We start from the raw sequence: 18,342 nt of genomic DNA, 5'->3' as shown, positions 1-18,342 counted from the left end.
AAGGGGTGCCCATCCTTGGCAGGGAACACTACATTGCTGGGGACTCCGGTTACCGGAAATGGTAAATCTCCCTGCTGCCTGTCACCTCCAACTAGGAATGTCTGCTGCCAGGGGAGGAGGGAAGAGCGCTCTGTCCACCTGCCCCTACGTGCGCCAGGGACACAGGGGACCTGGGCCCATTCTTTGCTCCCTATCGTAACCTTGGAGCAGGCAACTATTGTTCTGAGTCAGGAAGCCCTGATCTATCCCAGGAGAGAAGGCAGAAAGGGGGACCCCAGGAGCCATACATCATCCCTAAACCTAGTCTGTTAGATCCAGTTACAAGTAGCTTCTTTCTGAGGCCTCAATTGGGGTGAAGACCTTGATTTGCTCACCCAGCATACAGGACAGCACAGTATGTGTTCTGGAGTTGAACCAAGCAGCCTGGCTCTGTCACTCAGCAAGTGGATGACAGTGAGGAAGTCACCACAGTCCCTTTCGCTCTACATTGGATACAGAGGCTCCAAAAGCCCCTGGTGGGATCTCTGTTTAATCTTAGAGATGAGCTCAAGGCACAAAGGGTCTGCGGGCCAGCATGCAGAGCAGACAGAAAGGGTAACTTCAGCAGAGGAGCAGCTAAGAACAGCGCGTGACCCAGACCTCAGGGAGCTGATACCAGCTGTAGTGAGAAACCATAAGCGAATGCCTAAAATGTGTCAGTGAAACAGCTAGAGGAAGAGACTGACAGGGAGGATGGGCAGGGTGGCTGGACATAGGTGTTCCTCACACCTGCGAGGGAGGGCCCCAACAGGAATGAAGGCATGGGTGCCTGCTGTGAGGAAGAGCATAGATGAGCAGCAGCCGCAGCAGCCCTGAGGTAGAAGGATCCTAAGAATGCTCTGGAAACTCTTGGGGGCAAGTCTTCTAAGTGTACAACTGCCCTGGGAGCTGGGTGTTCTCACCACTCCCTCATTCCCCTGAGAACATGGAGGGGCCAGGATTCCACCTCCTCCCCAGAGATGTGCTCCAGTGCCTCTGGCGGGGAGGGGCAGAATGGGCAAAAAGTGCAGAAGGTGATGGAATCGGATCTCTGATTTCCGCCCAGGCCAGCCTGGAGCTCTGATAAGTTGTCTCTTCTTGTCAAGCTTCACGCCCTCTCTTTTCATGGACCAGCAGGTCTGGTCCTTTTATCTCCTATGGGATTAAGGGGCAGCCAAAGAGAGGAAAAAAGATGAGGAGCTGGACATCAGATGAAAGGCTGGACTTCAGCTTTTCCACTACCCTAGACCAAATCCCTTCCCTAACAGGTATGTGTGGAGTAGACTGTGCCCACCTGAACTCCCCAGGGTAGTGGCCTCTAGCCTGGTTCCTAAAGATCCACAACCCAGCCCAGGCCTCGCTCTCCATACTCGGGAGCAGCCTTTGTTACCAGGGTGCCAGAGCAGACCGGCCCTTATGGGCACCAGGCCAGCACCAGGCCTGGCCAAGTTCAAACAGCATGCTTGGCGCCCAGGTCCAGGAGCACTGGAGCAGGCAGGATGCCCACTGCCCCCATCACAACAAACCATCCACCCTGTTGAGGGCCCAGGCAGCCCACACCCCTGCTGGGAGTTCAGGACACAGCCTCTCTCCCTCCCACTCTGGGAACCAGAGGCTGTGATGGAGGGTCCAGATGCCAACAGCTGGACAAGAAGAATAGCAGAGCCCAAGGAAGTGGAGTGGGGTGTCAAGGGATGGTGACAGATGGTCACAGATTTGTTATCATTATGGTGAAATACTCAAGGGAGGATGAAAGGACTTTACCCTAGCCGCTGTGAAGACATTGCATTTGGCCCTGCACAGCAAGAAGTGAAGTCTAGTGTGGCTCCATTGAGGCCCGAGTGGCGCCAAATGGGTCAGAAAAGTAGTGATGAGCCCAGCAGCTCCTGCTTGAAGGCACACAGTACTTCCCAGAACACACTTGATAGCTTCTTGCTAAGATGATAGGGTCCTGCTCCTGCACCACCCACTTCAGGGGCCGCTTGCCACATTTGACTACTGAGGACTTGTCACCAAGCAAGTGAACAGAGACACTGTGTACTTGGAAATCTTTAACATTCCTTTCGCTAAATTTCATTTTGAAACAGCCATGGATGGCTCGCGGCTACCACAGCAGACAAGTGTCTAACGGCGCCATCACAGCCTCCATCCACAGAGGAGAAAACCGAGGCTTGCCAGAGGTCAAAGCTATGTAGCTGGCAAGCCACAGAGGAGATGGGAGTGCGTGCCTGGCCACAACCCAGTGCTCCCCACCCAGGGTTATTGTCGGCGGCACTGGGCAAGCCTAACGGAAATCATACATGTGCGGGAGATAAGGCCACCTCATTAATCAAGACATCAAGTCCCTTTGCCTTCCACCCCGATTCTGCCAGCCTCAAGAGTTATCACACAGAGACCAGAAGTTCTGGCGGCCATTTACAAAAGGGCTTTGATTTTCTGACATGAAGAAAGGGCAGAAAGATGACAAACAACCCCAGCTGCGGAGGGTCCAAGTCCCTATGGACATGGGGACTTTTTCCTTGCAAGAATAGGGAGCTGTGTGTCCTTCTGCATCACCCTAGATCCCATGAGGGCTGAAGAACTGGATGGTACCCACTCTGAGGAACACAGGGCCTCTGGGCCTTTACAGATATGGTTCTTTCCTTACGGGGTGCTGTGACCCCCACTCTAATATGGCCATCACCCAAGCAGTCTCTACTTTGAGATCTCTGACAAAGCCGCCTTTCTCTCTCACACATCTGCAGGCCTTAATTTCCACCTTACAGCGCTTGAGATTGGGTTCTAATTATAGACATTTGAGTTACTCTGTTTGGAGCCAAAGTCCCTTGAGGACTTTTGTTGTTACATGTGTGTGTATGTGTGTGTGTGTGTGTGTGTGTGTGTGTGTATGACTATATATACATATATATTTACTTACATAAATAACTTTATATATATTTACATATATAAAAATAATTTTATATATATAACTTATTTAATTTTATTTTATATTTATTTATTTTTGAGACAGGGTTTCTCTGTGTAACACTCCTGCCTGTCTTGAAATTCTCTTTATAGACCAGGCTGGCCTTGAACTCATGGAGATTTACCTACCTCTGCCTCTCAAGTGCTGTGATTAAAGGCGTGCGCCACCACTGCCCGGCTTTATATAATGTATTCTTATTGCATTTATTTAGTGTGTGTGCGTGTATGTGTTCATCTCTATGTGTGCGCATGCTATGGCAGGCTTGTGGAAGTCAGAGGACAACTTTCAGGAGTTGGTTCTGTCTTTCCACTCGGGTCATCCATCTCATCAGGCTTGGCAGCAAGCGTCCTTACCACTCAGCCTCCTTGCCAACATATATACATTTACAATAGATAAATAAGTAGCTTAGTTTTTCCTTTCGTTCTTTTTCTTCCTTTATTCCCTCCTAAATAAGACGGTCCCATTATGTACTGCAGGATGGCCGCAAACTCATGGCGGTCCTATCATTACAGGTAAGCACCACTGCGCCTGACTTTATGCGATGCTGGGCATTGGAACGAGGGCCTCATGCGTGCTAGGTGGGTACTCTACCATCTGAGCTACATCCCCAGCCCCTGTAGACAGAAAAACTAAATCAGGAAAAGAGAGTGCCAATTAGCTACATGAATAATGGTCAGCTTGGCTCCACTGTCTGTATAAGGAGGTGAATGATTTGGGAGAAACACGATCGCACCCCCACTGGGCCTCAAATACTTTCGTTGGGCAGACTCAGTCGAGACACAGCAGTGATGAGAGGGACACAGGACCAAGGTTAACGGGCCCTGGCTCCCTCCCCCACTGTATCCTCTTCTTTTCCTTCTTTCCTACTGGAGAAGGCACTGTCACCTCCACAGGCCATATCAGCATGGCGCTCTTGGGACAGCAGGGGGACACCTGCACCTGGGGGTATCAAGCCTGGGCGTGAAAGAGAGTGTCCTGTGGCCTTAATAGCTGTTCCTGCCAGGGCTCTGACTCCCCATTCCCCTGCACCCCAGACCCTGGGTGGAGAGAAGGAGTGTTATTGGCCGCCCCTCCCATGCCCGTTTCCACAGCGTCTGGTCATTCCTACACCACAGAGTGTTTTCCAAGATGAAACAGGACGGCCAGTAAAGCAGGCTTCCCAGGACACCTTGGGAATCTTGGGACTGTTCACCTCAGATTTACTAGGTCTGGGCTGAGGCTGAGTCCACATTCCTACACATCTCCCAGGTGAGGTCCACCCTGCAGCTACAATCCTAAAACCACAAAGCACTCAGACTACACTGTGCTCGCCACAAAGAGCTTCTTTTGCTGGGCCACAAGGGCCGGTGGCCTGCCTGGGAGCCTAAGGCTAGAGCAAGGTAGAAGCAGGAGGATTCAAGGCCAAAACTGCCCATCCGTCCTTCCCACGCATCACACCACCCAAAACCCCACCCATGTCAGGCAGCAGCCACAAGCATGGAGCTGTGGAGCCCGGCCCTCAACCCTGCTCCTCACCAGGCCAGCCAAATGAGGCCCACGGCATTCCCCCCACCCTCGGCTGTGGTTTCTATCAGGTTCCCCTCCATCACCTTATAAAGAGGTCCAGACTGCAGAGTCATTTTCTGCAGAGTGACCCGCCGCCTGTGCTATCCCTGCAGCCCCAATGACCAGGCTCCTCACACATTCCTCCTGGGGCAACACTGCCTAATTTAACCGGTGCCCCTGCTCCCCGGGGCTCTCCAAATAGCAGTTGCCAGGATGGGGAAATGCCCTAATAGCCCTAGAATAAATAGCCTTCCCTCTTGTAGCCCCAGGGACCCAGTCCAGGAACAAGCAGGCTGGAGGACGGAGGTGGGCTCCAGCCCCCCCCCTACCCGGCCCCCATCCCTCATCTCATCCCTCTTTCTTTTTTTTTTTTTTTTTAAACCAAATCTCATCTTGCTCAGGCTAGCCTCAAACTTTTTATATAGCTGAGGATGATGTTCAATTCATAATCCTCTTGCCTCTACCTCCCTTCAGCACCTGCCAGGGCAAGAAGTGGGGGATGGGCACTAGGGAGGGGGGCATCGGAAGCTGCAGAGTGCCAGGATTTCAGGCATACACCACCATGCCTGGCTTATGAAGTGCTGGGAATTGAACCCAGGGCTTTGCGCATACTTGGCAAGCATTCTACCAACCAAGTCACATTCCTACCTGTCATTTTTCATTCATGCAAGCTCCTTGGATGTCCCCATTCTCCCTCCCACTCCTGAGCCCTCAGGCTCACCTGCATGGGTGGCTGTTGCCCTGATTACCCACTAGGATTCAACTTTCACTTTCTCCTAAGTGCAAGCCCCGCAACAGAAGTCAATAGCTGCTGTCATTCTTGGCTATTAAGTATTGCTGAGACACTTCCGGGACTTGCAGAGTAGAGGTGAGTCCTCCCTTCTTGGAGATAAAGAAGCATGTGCTCCAAATGGGGAGGGGACTTATCCAAGGTCACACAGCCCAGAACGGGCAGGAGGAAGTAGCAAGCCAAACCTCATTGTCCCAAACTTCCCACGGGGAACTACCTGTAGGAAATGGGCCTTGAGAGGAGCATGGAGGTTTCAATGTTAGAAGGAGCCAGTTTGCCTGGGGATAATATTCTTGGTAATGCTCACACAGACACACACTAAGCGCAGTTCACCCTGATATTATAACCCTAAGCTCCCAGGAACATAAGCTGTGACTCAGAGTCCCCTTCTCCACCCCAGGGTCCCAGATCAGGACTGCCACATTAAAGCAGGGAACACCCAGGCCGCTGACATAGTGGTTAGGGAGCTGGGAGGGCGGGCACTCCACTGCAGCCTAAAGTGATCATTAACCAGGCAGAACAGGGTAGAAAAGTGAGCCGGACCTCTCAGCAAGCACAATGGGGCCAGTTCCTCCCAGTCTGGGTCTGGGATATCCTGCAGCCACACATCTCTGTCAGTGAGGCCTGGGGCACCAGGTCACTAGCCAATTTAAGACTCACGTTTTTTACCTGCTATTCGTCACTGGAGTAGGCGGGCCAGCAGGTGCCTGGAGAGTATCAACACAAATCTCTCAGCACCTGGGGCTTGAAGCTTCCCCAAAGTAAAGGAATGTAAACCACAGTACCTAGGACTGCACAATCTTAAAGGGAAACAGGAAAAGCATAGAGTAACAGCTCCTGTGAAGGTAATTGATAGGTCAAAACCCAGCTAGGCTCAGAGAGGTTAATCTACCAGCCCAAGGGCAACAGCATCGCGTCAGAGTTAGGATGGGACTCAGTGCCCTGCCTGCTTTTCCATGACACAGCCTCAAAGTACAACATGCAGGACTTGGGGATGGGGAAGCTAACACCCTAATGTAAAGGGTGCTGGGGCTCTTCCCTGGGCTCAGACCCCTGTCCAGGCTCAGAGAGCTGAGAGAGAACAGGAGTGCACTGCTAGACCCACACCTTAGGTGCCAAGTGCAGGTGTCTCCTGGGGCTTCTACCGTCTGCCATGACAAGAAGGGGGCCTCAGGGAAGTTGGGGGGACTGCAGAGGTGGGAGAGAGCAGAGGGACTTGGGAAGCCGTGAGAGTCAGGCCTCCTGGAGTGTGACAGGCAGGAAGGAGGGACCCCACCCCCTGCCCCCACCCTCATCCCCTGGGAGGCCAGGTCCTCTGGCCTGGAGAATTCCCTCCAACTGCTCAGGTGAAACAGAGGTGAGGCCCAAGCAGGCAGCCGCTTTGATCTTATCATGAACATTCCTATGCCAGTGTCCTGGTTCCCTCCCCTTCCGAGAGACCCACTTAACGCTTTCCTGGCATTTCTATACCTCAGGTCCAGGCTTTAACTCACCTCCACCTCCCCCATCTAGAAAAAGCGCAAGAGAGAAGTGGAGGGGCTGTGGGGACTCTAACCTCCTCTCTCTTCCTTCCTTTTAAAGACAGAGTCTTGCCAGACAGTCATGGTGTATGCCTTTAATCCCAGCACTCGGGAGGCAGAGGCAGGCAGATCTCTGTGAGTTCAAGACCACCCTGGTCTACAGAGCGAGTTCCAGGACAGCCAGAGCTACACAGAGAAACCCTGTCTTGGGGATTGGAGGGGGGAAGATTGCTAAAGACAGGGTCTCATGTAGCCCGGGCTGTCCTGAATTCGTTAATCTTCCTGTGTCTACCTCCAAGTACTGGGATTACAGGCATGTGCCACTATTCCCAGCTGTTGTCTTGGTTTTGAAGACAGGGTCTGTCCAGATAGTCCAGAAAGCCCCAGAACATGAGATCCTCCTGTTTCAGCCTCCAGAGTATTGGAACTATAGGAATGCATCACCACATCTGGCCTCCTTCATATTATTGGGTCTAATCCCAACCTGAGAGGTCTGAGAACCACTTCCTATCACCATAAATGGAAATGCCTAGACTCTATAAACAGCCTCTTTATTCTTCATGTCCTGAGACTCAGTGAATCAGCATGCTCCTTCCCTTCCTAGGGATCTTCTCCTCTGCCCTAGCAATCCCAGGCCCCCTCCTCCCACCAGCTCGCTGTCAGGGAAAGAGGGATACAGACTAACGGTGAGTGGATAGCAAAGGGGAGCTGAGGTACTCTTGAGAGCTCCAGACTCTTCCAGGCCTCCTCCTGGCAGCCTCCTCTCTCTGGCCCTCTCCCCAGGGCACTAGCACCTCCTTCAGCCATGTGCAGGACCTGGCATAAGAGAGGGCACTTAATGGAGTTTTGTAGAACGAATGAATGAATGGTCCCATTTTGCACCTGGAGATTGGGCTCCAAGAAGCTAAGGTTTGCCCCAGTCCCACATGCCACTGGGACTCTAGAGGCTCTTAGCTTAGTGCTCAGTGTCCACACACCAATAGTGAGTGACTGTGGCTGTTTGCCCAGCATCAGACACCCACAGACACATAGGTGAGTCCAGGGGTCAGATCACCACAGGACCGACATATAGAAGGACAGGACCAGTTCAAGGATGTCTAAGAGTACACAGAACAGTCCCAGACCATCCTTTGTTTCAAGGCTCAGTACTAAAGGGCTGGTAGCATCAAAGGAGGAGGATATGGCGGAGGTAACGGCTGGGAGGGTATTCCAAGGGACCACCTTAGACTTGAGAACATTTTACCACTAACTCCTGGGAGAAGTTCGAGCCCTTTACTCCGCCATAGGCTGGCGGAGAACCAAAGAGCAACAGCCCACTCTGAGAGCAGGAAAACGGAGGCTCAGCGAAAAAGATGAAGTGTGGCTGTGGCCAAGTGGAAGCCAGGCCTCGACCTCTTGCCTACTTGTCTGGCTAGGTGGGTGGGGATGCTGAGGTGGATGGCCCCGTCAGCTATCTTGGGGACTTCCTCTCATTCTTTCCTCAGCTTTAACAACTCTAGCAGTAGGCAAAGGCTCCTTCCTTCCAGTTCCTGCACATCCAATACAATGGGGACAATAAGATCCAGGCTGAGGGGGGCCAGGGGGCTGGGAACTCTGCCTGATGCTTCCTCTTCCCTAAGCATCTCCAAACCCACACTGCTTTCAGAGCCACTTCCTCCAGGAAGCCTGTCCTGACCCAGGGGCCAACCTGGTCTCTTCCTCGCCTGACAGCTTCTAAGCTGGGCTGCACTGAAGCTCTTGTCCTGCCTCTCCCAGGCCTAAGGCTCCCGCAGAGCAGAACCCAGCCTCCACCTCCTTCCAGGCCTTATCCCCAGCTCCGAGATCTCGGGCAGACCACTGTTTTTAGAGCTCCTCCTCATCTGGAAAATGGAGTACACTTCCAACAATGTTCAGAATGTTCGATGAATGACTGAATAAATGGAAGGAGAGACAGATGTTCCAGTTGTCTGAAGGACAGTTTGGGACTCATCTGTATATTTTGTGTGTCTGCACACGGTCTATCAATCTCTCAATACTGGGGGTACACAGGTTGGCTCCACTCACTAGACTCAAGAAACCCAATGGGGAGCTTGGACCTGGCTGAGAAGCATGCACGGTGTCAGTCCTCCTGGTGGGAGCCACATGCCTCAACCTGGGGAACTTATCAGGGTTGAGATGGAAGTCTGGGGGAAAGACAACCAAATCTGAGAAGCAGGAGCCAGCTGGATCCATGTGGCAGATACGCACCTCGCACAGATGTTTTGCTAAGAGGGACCTGCTCCCCTCCTCCAGGCAGCACTCCTAGATTACCCTCTCTAAAACCACTAAGTTTGACCAACTGAGAAAAGAATGAAAACTAGGGAGTCAGAGGATCCAGGCTCCACTCTCAGGGGTGCTACAGGCTTAGTGGATACTGGGACTCTCTGTATCTCAGTTTGCCCTTCTGAGAGGAGATGGTGCAGGGGCCACAGACAGCAGGGAGGGCAGGGCTGAGGATGATGATGGCCAGGAAGAAAATGCCCTGTGCCAGGCTGCCTCTCAAGGGTGCAGCTTTAATTAAGAAGGTATGAACACTACTAAACATAGGCTAGTAACCTAGGTGACCCGGGTCAGAGAACCCAGGAATTTTGGGTCTCTCTTCTTCTGGCCCCAGGGTCACAGGGAGGCAGATGGCAAAGGTGGGTGGTGAGCTGTGAAAGTGACAGAGGTCACTAGGGCTGGGATTTATGAGGCCATGGTCTCAACGCACCCCAGCTAGCCAGGGCTCCAACAAGAGGCATGATCCCAGTTCCCAACTATTTGAAAACTGGAACCGCCAAACATGGACAGGGATGAGTCAGCGGTTAGGAGGGGCTGCCAGGAGGTGGGGGCTGGGCTGGCTTCTTCATGAGAGAGGTGGGCAGAGAAGGGGCCAGAGGCAGCTGGGAATTCCCAGCCTAGCCCCAGGAGAAGCATCTGTGGAGGTCACCTCAGGCCACCTCTGAAGCCCTCCCCTTGCCAAGCCCCTGGCTGCCTCCCCTTCTCAGGCACCAGAAGTTGGGGAAGCTGGGAAAGATGTCAAGAGTTAAAAATGAAACACCTGGGCGTGACCCACCCTGGTAGGCAGTGAGGGCTGTCTGCTCCCAGTGGGCAAGATCACACATTCCTGTGTGTCCCTCTTTTTCTCTAGTCCTGCTGGCTCTGACAGCCCACAAGTGCCAAATTCAAAGCTGTGTGGTGCTCCTGCCCTAGCAAAAGAGGGTGGGTTACAGCCTTGCTGGGCAAGGTCATGCATTCTCCAGGCTAAGCTTGAAAGAGGGATTGTGCTGGGATGGGGTCCCAGGACGCCCCCTCTCCTGTTCCTCTCAAGATGCTCAAACTTCCTCTCTGCACCCACGGGAGCCATTTGGCCACACCTTCTGTTGCTCAGAGCCTACCGACTGCACACAGCTGGGAAGGGAATGAATTTATCCAGAAGCCCCAGCCTTTCCCAAGCCACACCCTGGGGTGTGACCCCCCCATTCTTTCCCCCCTCCAGGAAGGAGCAATCAGGATAGAAGGGTGGACTCTGTCCTGCAGCTGTGGCCTCAGTGAGGGAAGGAGGGCAGTGACGGATCAGGCACTGTTGCATCTGGGTCTCCAAGCCTGCAGATGAAAGGCAGAGGGAGCTATGCCTTCAACAAGCCTGGGGTTCTTCCACCCCTCTGGTCCAGACAAATAGAACATGCCAGGCACTAGGAATTCTATATCAACTAGTATGCTGGCCCTGCACTGTGTAGGAACAAATCTAACAGCAGCCACTAGCTATCCAAAACCTACCAAAGTCCAAGTATATCCATCTATCTGGTCAACCCATAACCACCACAACACAGGCATTACCTATTTCAAAATTGATCCAAGGGTCAGAGAGGTCCAGCAACTTGGGCAAGGTCACACAGCCAGCCAGGGATAATCTACAGGGTTGAAAGCAGGCTTGTCTGAGTTCACTACTTGCCCTGTGCCTCACACCCAGAGAAAGAGGTTCCAGTGAGGACAGAGACAAGGGAAAAGACGGCAGAATGGGTATCATAGCTCATCTCACACCCTTGAGGTCACAACACAGAGCAGTGGCTGGGAAGCTAGCTTATCTGAATCTGGGGCCAGAGGAAGACCCTTCCCAACCCTCCCTAAAGCCATGACCTCATTCACTGGACCAGCATCTGCCAGTTATCTGTCTAGTCCCTGGCAAACCACAACAAGGAAAGCCAAGTCACTGACCTCACGGTGCTTCATAAATGCATTCCCCATGTACAACACAGACCAGGGGCTTGGCTGTGGGTTCTGAGGAATCCCTATTGGTGAGTTCTGTAAGTGGACCCAAATGCCCTCCACTCTGCCCCCAGGTTACCACAGAGGCCCCAGACTAGGCAGAAAGGGGTTCAGTGGCTGGAGAAGCTCAGAGGCCACTGGCCGTGGCGTCAGTCAGTCACTCCTGGCCCACACTGCCCTTCCACTACCTATCACACCCCATCCTGCTCCATGCAGTCCCTGGAATTGTCACATGGTTCCATGGCAGCTCCAGCCATCTGGATGCTCAAGCCCGAGACTCCGAAGCCTCCCGAACCCCACTCTTTTTCTCCTACCCACTCCTCATCAGTCGATCCTGTGAGCCCAACTTTCGAGAGTGGAGGGTCAACCACTTCTCTCCATCTGTGGACCCAGTACTGGCTCCAGTCATATCTGGTCTGGGTTAGAGACTCCTTGACCCTTGACCCTCACAGCAACTACAACCATCCTGTTAAAACACCCCAGCTGGAGAACTAGAGCGATGGCTCAGCAGTTAAAGGTACTTGTTGCTCTTGTTGGGGACCTAAGATTGGTTCCCAGCACCCACACTAGGCAGCTCACAACCATCTAACCCCAGCTCCAGAGGCTCCCTTTCTCTGTCTCTGTCTCTGTCTCTGTCTCTGTCTCTCTCTCTCTCTCTCTCTCTCACACACACACACACACACACACACACACACACATATAAATAATTTTTTTTTAATTCACCAGGGCCCTTCAAAACCCTGAGACTTTACCATAGCCAAGTCTGTGCCGTCTGCTGCCAGCCTTCCATCGGCATCTCACTACCTAGCTATCACCTCAGTGGTGCTGTCCCAGACATGGCAGGCACACTCCCACCTCCAGCTCCTCACTGACCGTTCCCCTTGCCTGGACACCCTTCCCCAGACATCTGCCCATCCTCACTTCCCTCCACTCTCCAGAATGTGTTATTGGGGCTCTTCTTACCCGACATCATCACTCTCCTCTACACCCTGCTCTACTTTATTTCCCCCTCTGAGTATAGCTGGCCTCTGTACTGGCTAAAACACAAGATACAGAGGGGTGAGAATTTGACTTTTTTGGTTTTCTGCTGCAAACTTAGCATCCAGAACAAGGTCAAGTACAGAGACGATGCTCCATAAATATTTGTTAAATGAATTTTAAGTGTGATACACACCCGCCGGCAGCTGCGGTTTAAAGACTGTTTACCAGCCCACACCACTGCCTCACTCACCATTCTAACCCACACTGTCAGCCTCTGTATAGCGAGCATCCCCCAAAATCCAGAGCAGCAGGAAGCCCTCCTCTGTGCCCCAACGAAGAAGAGTGCTAGTGGCTGGTCCTGGGGATGTCTCAAGGTGCCCCAAATGCCCCTGGGGTACTAGGATGTCCCCACAGCCCTGGTACAAGCAAGCATCATATGAAAGAGGCGAGCATGATTCTGGTGTCGGCTCAGACTCACATTCCCAGGCTTCAAAGAGCTACCTTGTTCTCGGGGCTTTCATGATGGTGCCCCCAGCCCAGCCATCCCAGGGCAGCCATGAGCCACACCCCTCTCAAGGCGGTTATTGACACCGCCTGACGCCACCAGGCTGGGTAGTGAGGCTGGCGGCTCCCCACGAAGCGAGTTCCACACATATTTCTGGGTTTCAGTCAGCCAGCTCCAGGCTCTAGGATCAGGAGGCGGTGGCAGGGCCAAAGAGACCAAGGCTTGGGCTGGGGTAGCCTTACAACAGGGTAGGGACCCTCAACCCAGCTCCCTCCCCTTGTCCTTGACAGGAGAGGGGGAGGGGGGAGAGGGGGAGGGGGAGGCACTGGCAGACCATTAGGAAGCCACTGGGGAGCTGAGTCTTATTCCCCATCCTCCTCCAGCCTGGCCCCCACAGCTGGAGCTGGACCAGGAGAAGAGAGAAAGACCAGGGCTGGGAGTCCACCCCTTCCATCCCTAACTCAGAAAGAAGGTCCAGGACTCAGAGGTCTGGCCTCCAAGTTGCCTCTGACTCAACACCCATATCTTTCCAAATCCCACCCCCAGCTTTCACCCCAAGGCCAGGCAGTCCTCAGGCCTCTTCAGACTCATCCTAACATCCAGACCCCAGGGAGCAGCTGAGAAACAAGGAAAGACTCCCTGCAGGTCAATGGGAGCCCAGGACATATGTCTTCCTCATCATGAACAGCACACAGGGCAGAGACCTTTCAGATCCTACAGACCTGGTCCTCAGAGCCTGGCCCCCAGCTGCATTCAACTGTCTGCAAAGCCTCAGGGGCAATTAACAAGCCTACAAATGTGCCAGGCGATAGCACACGCCTTAAATCCCAGCACTCAGGAGGCAGAGCCAGGCAGATCTCTGTGAGTTCGAGGCCAGCCTGGTCTACAGAATGAGATCCAGGACAGCCACTAAAGCTACACAGAGAAACCCTGTCTTGAAAAACCAAACAACAACAACAACAACAACAACAACAAAACAAAACAAAACAAACAAACAAAAAGCCTACAAATGACTGCTCCAGAGTCTAACTCCTGGCATCGCCAGGAGCCATCCTGCCCCACATCACCACTGTGCCTTGCTTGAAGTAGCCCCCATGCCGCATGGGGCCAGAGTTCTTACTGATAGTGACATCAGTGACAAGTTTCATCAAAACGTGATGGTGGGGCCTGGGCGGTGGCCTAGTGGGTGAAAGGGCCTGGACACAAAAGAGCCGAATGTGATCCCCAGGACTCATGGGTAGGAGAGAACCAGCTCCTACAAGTTGTCCTCTGGTCGTCACATGTACGCCCACCACATACTTAATACATATAATACACTTTAAGAATCTGGGGCTGGAGAGATGGCTCAGTGGCTAGAGCACTGGTTGCTCTTCTGGAGGACCTGGGTTCAATTCCCAGCACCCACTTGGCACCTCATGCAGGCAAAACACCAATGCACATTTCAAAAAAAGAATCTGATGGTGGCCGTAGGCAGGTGGGACAGTGGGCAGTGTCAGGGGAGCTTTGCCTACCTTTAGACTTGACTCTTCTGAGTAAGCAAGTGGGCAAGCCCCCTAACCTCTCTGCGCCTCCATTTCCTCTGCTTAGATTCTAGGGACCATGCTAGTCTCCATGGCTCAGTGCATTTCAACGAATACATTTCTGGGGCACTTACTTGTTAACTTATGCCAGTTAACAAAACCGGATGGAATAGTTACCTGCACTGAGCCCTGCACAGGACTGGCCCTGTCAGTCATGGATGGAAGAGGAGAGAGGAGGAAGGCATACCCCCTCACTGCCGAACTTTTGGCTGCTGATAGATTCTGGGAGATGGGGAGTCATTGTCTTCAACTATGTGTCCACTGCTTAGCCCACCAGGTTCCAATGGATGTTCAAAAGCTATGTTCACACACAAAGCCTTGGTTAACCTCATGGGTCACAAAACAAAACGGACAGGAATATCAGAAAGAGTGGGGGGTGAGAAGGTCTGATTTGTATTATATATGTGTACAAAACTATCAAAGAACAAATTTAACTAGTAATATTAATTAAAAATATTCAAGCATGATAAGAAATGAATAAAAAAAGAACAAGTAAAACAAATAAATAAACAAATAAAAAATCAGTTGAGAAGGCCAGTGAGCTGGCTCCTCAGGTAAGGATGCTTGTGGTCAAGCCTGATGACCTAAATTCAATCCCTGGTACCTACGAGATTGGAGGAGAGAACCAATTATGGCAAGTCATCCTCTGACCTCCACACGTACCACCCTACCACACACATACACACAGAAAATAATAAACACAATTTTGAAAAAATAAACAGATGAGGTCTTGTTACCATGGAACTGAAACAGAGCAGAGGAGATGGATAAACAAGTGAACAGATTCATGTTAGACGGTGACAAGAAAAAAATAAATAAATAAGCAATGGGGCTGAGGGTGGAACTCAACCTGGAACATATGATTATATGTGAGGAGTCCTGGGTTCGATTCTCAGTACTGCCAGGGGAGCAGGGTGGGGGATGGGTGAGTTCGGGCTAGGAGGGGCAGGGCAGAATTATCAAGACCTGAAAGGAGGCAGAGGGTCCTGTGGATTCAGGGACGTATGTTCCAAGCTAAGGGAAAAGCAGATGCAAAGGCCCTGAGGTAGGAGTGTATTGGGCATGTTCAAGAAACTTAGCCAGGCCTGGTGGCTCAAGCCTGTAATCCCAGCACTTAGAAGGGAAGGCAGGAGGATCAGGAGTTCAGGGTCATCCTTGACATAGTCAGTTTGAGGCAAACAAGCCTGGGGCACATGAAACTCTGTCTAAAACATACCCCCAAAAAGTGGGGGAGGAGAGTGAGAGAAAATAACAGGGAGACAAAATGACCAAAATACAATTAAATATACATATAAATAGTAAAAGAATTTTAAGATGTTTTCAAAAAGAAAAAAAAATTTGCAAGCAAAAACCCAAAACAAAACAGAAACTTAGTAAGCAAAGCACTAGAGTGGACAGCAGAGTCCGGGGTGGGGGGCTGTGGGGCGAGGTTCTAATTCTCTGTAAGGAGGGGAGGAGGGGACGTGGTGAGCAGGGAATAGCAGAAGCAATGTGAGGATTTGCTGACAAATTTAGTGTCCCTCAGTCAAGGGACACTGAATACATGTGACCCATCTACAGTACTTGGCCACTGCCTGGCCTGCACCCCAAGATCTCCCTGCCCAGCGCTTACTGTCTTCCAGACCCTAAAGCACCCACTTGCATGCAAGCACCTTTTCATTAACCTTCTCCCAGACAGAGACTCAAGCCCACAGATCTTAACTTGCCTCTGCTCATCCTGAGAACAGGCCTGGGCCAAGCCAAGCAAGGCCCAGACACCCGGAGTTCGGCCTAGGAGATGGGGGGTGGGGAACCACACCTCTAAAGATCCCTAAAGTCCCGCCTCTGCCCAGACTCTGAGGATGGTCCTGCAGTCTGATGCATGCACTCGCTCAGTTCTGCCCTTTGCCTGGCACAGGTCTGGAACAAAGAGGGTAATGGGAACAGCTGGGGGACAGGGTAGCCAGCTGTGTGGAGGGAAGGGCTGAAGTCACTCCAGGAAGGAGAAATTCCCCAGCTCCCTTGAGCAGCCTTCCCTGCAAGGAAATCCCAGCGAGGCAGGAAGCAGGTATTTCAGCCACTTTCCTCCTCAGCCTGGAAAACACAGTCACTGCCCCTGTCACTCTCAAGACTCCTATCAACTGTGGGGCTGGGCCCAAGATGGGAAGGGCTAAGACTCAAGTCGGAAAGGGTCAACAGGCCAGGGCAGGTCCTGAGTCAGCCAGGCCTGGTCCCATCCTCTCCCCAGAACAGAAGTTACTCCCCCACATAATCACAGACCACTGTCCCTGCCTCCAGTTAAAACTCCAGTATAGGCTGCCCTCCCCCACCCCATGATTCTGCCTAGAATCCAATTGAAGGGAGGAAGGAATCACGAGCAGCGAGCCAGCCAGGCTTGCTGGGACCCAGGACTAAAAACTGATCTTACTGAGGCTGCACTGGCTGGTGTCTCCCACCCATTTCACACATGTGGACACTCAGACTTGACAAGCTGGGACTAAAACTGGGTCCATAAGACCCTTAAGGCTAAGCTCTTTGGGGGAGAGGAACCCAACTCTGAGCTTGGGTTGGGGGGGGGCGGGAATCAGTGATGACTTTTACATGACTGCTTGCAGCATTTGTAATCCTAACACTTTAGGGCTGCCTGCTGTCTCCTCTGAATGAATCCTAGAAGGCGTGGAAAGGCGTGCCCCAGCCCACCCAGACCACCTCAAGGCACCCTGGGCCAGCACACAATAGCTGTGCAGAAAGTATCTTCCCAATGAATGAGCCTGGGGGACTCCCAGTGACTGTCATAGAATGCCGTTCAATTAAGATTTGGTGAATGAACAAGTGAATGGGGCAATGGGGGCAGTCAGGGAATTTCAGTAGAATTCCTCAGGCCCTCAGCAAACAGTTCCACCCACCACTCCTGCCATTGTGCGGGGGCCCTCGCTCTGGGGAGCCCTCCACAGGGGTTAGAGTGGAGGGGAGGTCAGGGAAAGATAGCACTCCAGGTCTAGGTCATTGCCTTGGGGAAGGGAAAGTCAGTTTTAGGAGCTACAAGTTCAGGCTGAATGGGGAGCAACTGTAGTGTCCTGCTCTGTAGGGTTGGGGTGAGAGGCCAGACAGAAGATTAAGGAAGAAGGCTGCTCTGATGGAGGGTGGGGAAGAGAGGTGCTGTTTGGGTGGGGCAGAAACAGTAAGGGGTCAGGCCTGGTGGGAGGTTAAGGAGTGACTCAGGAGGGCAGAGGTGAGAGAAAGCCAGCCAGGCAAGGACAGAGAATCAGTCACTGGGTAAACACTGGCCCAGTTGGAAAAGTCACCCTCTTGGCTCTGAAAACAGGGAACAGGGATGGAGACTGTCTAGGAGCACCTTGGGCTCTGTGGCTCACCACAGCAGGTCCAGATGTACCCCACCCTCATCTTCCACCCTCTGCCGGTCCATCAACTCCTCCCAGCCCTCCTTGAGGTCACTCAGGTCCTCTGGACCTCTCCTGCCAAGTGCCTTCTAGGTCTTAGGATTCCTGACTCAAGAGTTCCCTTCTCCTCCTTGTGGCCCCAGGTGAGCTCAGGGCTGAACTGTAGGGACACACGGCATCCCACTCCGGAGACCCGGAAAGAATAGAAGGGACATTCAGCTACTCCTGGGCCCACTCATAACAGGCGCTGCACCCGGCACTCATTCCATCCAGGCCCAACTGCCCTGAGGCTTCCCATTCTGAGTTCCCTTTACTCACGTGGGACTACCTCCGAGAGGTTAACCAGCTCTCTCCAGGTGTTACAGAGGCAGGGCAAGGCAGTGATTGATTTAGCTCAAGCTTGGAGGACTCCAAGGTGCAGGGGCGCTCCACAGTTTTGTTCCAAGTTTTTACTTACGACTGCCTGATTATATAGTCTCCCCAGAGGACAGCATGGTAAAGTTCCAGCGAAAACTGACAGGGTCCCCATCACCACGGAGTGCCTCTTCTGCCAAGTTGGCAGCAGAAAGGGGTACCCTTGTCCTGCCAAGTTCCCACCCTGCTAGAAGTTTCTCCGTCAGGGCCCCGAGAACGGCAGGCCGAGTCATGCCCAGAGGCGACTCTGAGCCTGAACAACGTGGCCGGAGACCCTCGGGTTTTCAAGCTTGCAGGGACGGCCCCTGACCTCCACGCTGGGTCCCTGGGGCGTCCCCTAGGGAAAGCCCCACGCTGCTGGGTGGCGCTGGCCAGTGC

The 18,342-nt window shown here is 52.6% G+C and overlaps 1 protein-coding gene across 1 annotated transcript in view; it reads right to left on the bottom strand.

The window, feature by feature from the left end:
• The window catches only part of Hspg2 (heparan sulfate proteoglycan 2), a 100,822-nt gene that overhangs the window by 82,230 nt on the left and 250 nt on the right, over nt 1–18,342 (bottom strand). The gene's annotated exons all lie outside the window — the stretch shown is intronic.

Source organism: Onychomys torridus, chromosome 2, assembly GCF_903995425.1.
Source record: "Onychomys torridus chromosome 2, mOncTor1.1, whole genome shotgun sequence".
NCBI classification, from domain to species: Eukaryota; Metazoa; Chordata; class Mammalia; order Rodentia; family Cricetidae; genus Onychomys; species Onychomys torridus.
Note: the sequence above shows the minus strand (reverse complement) of the source record. Positions and strands in the feature narration are given on the sequence as shown.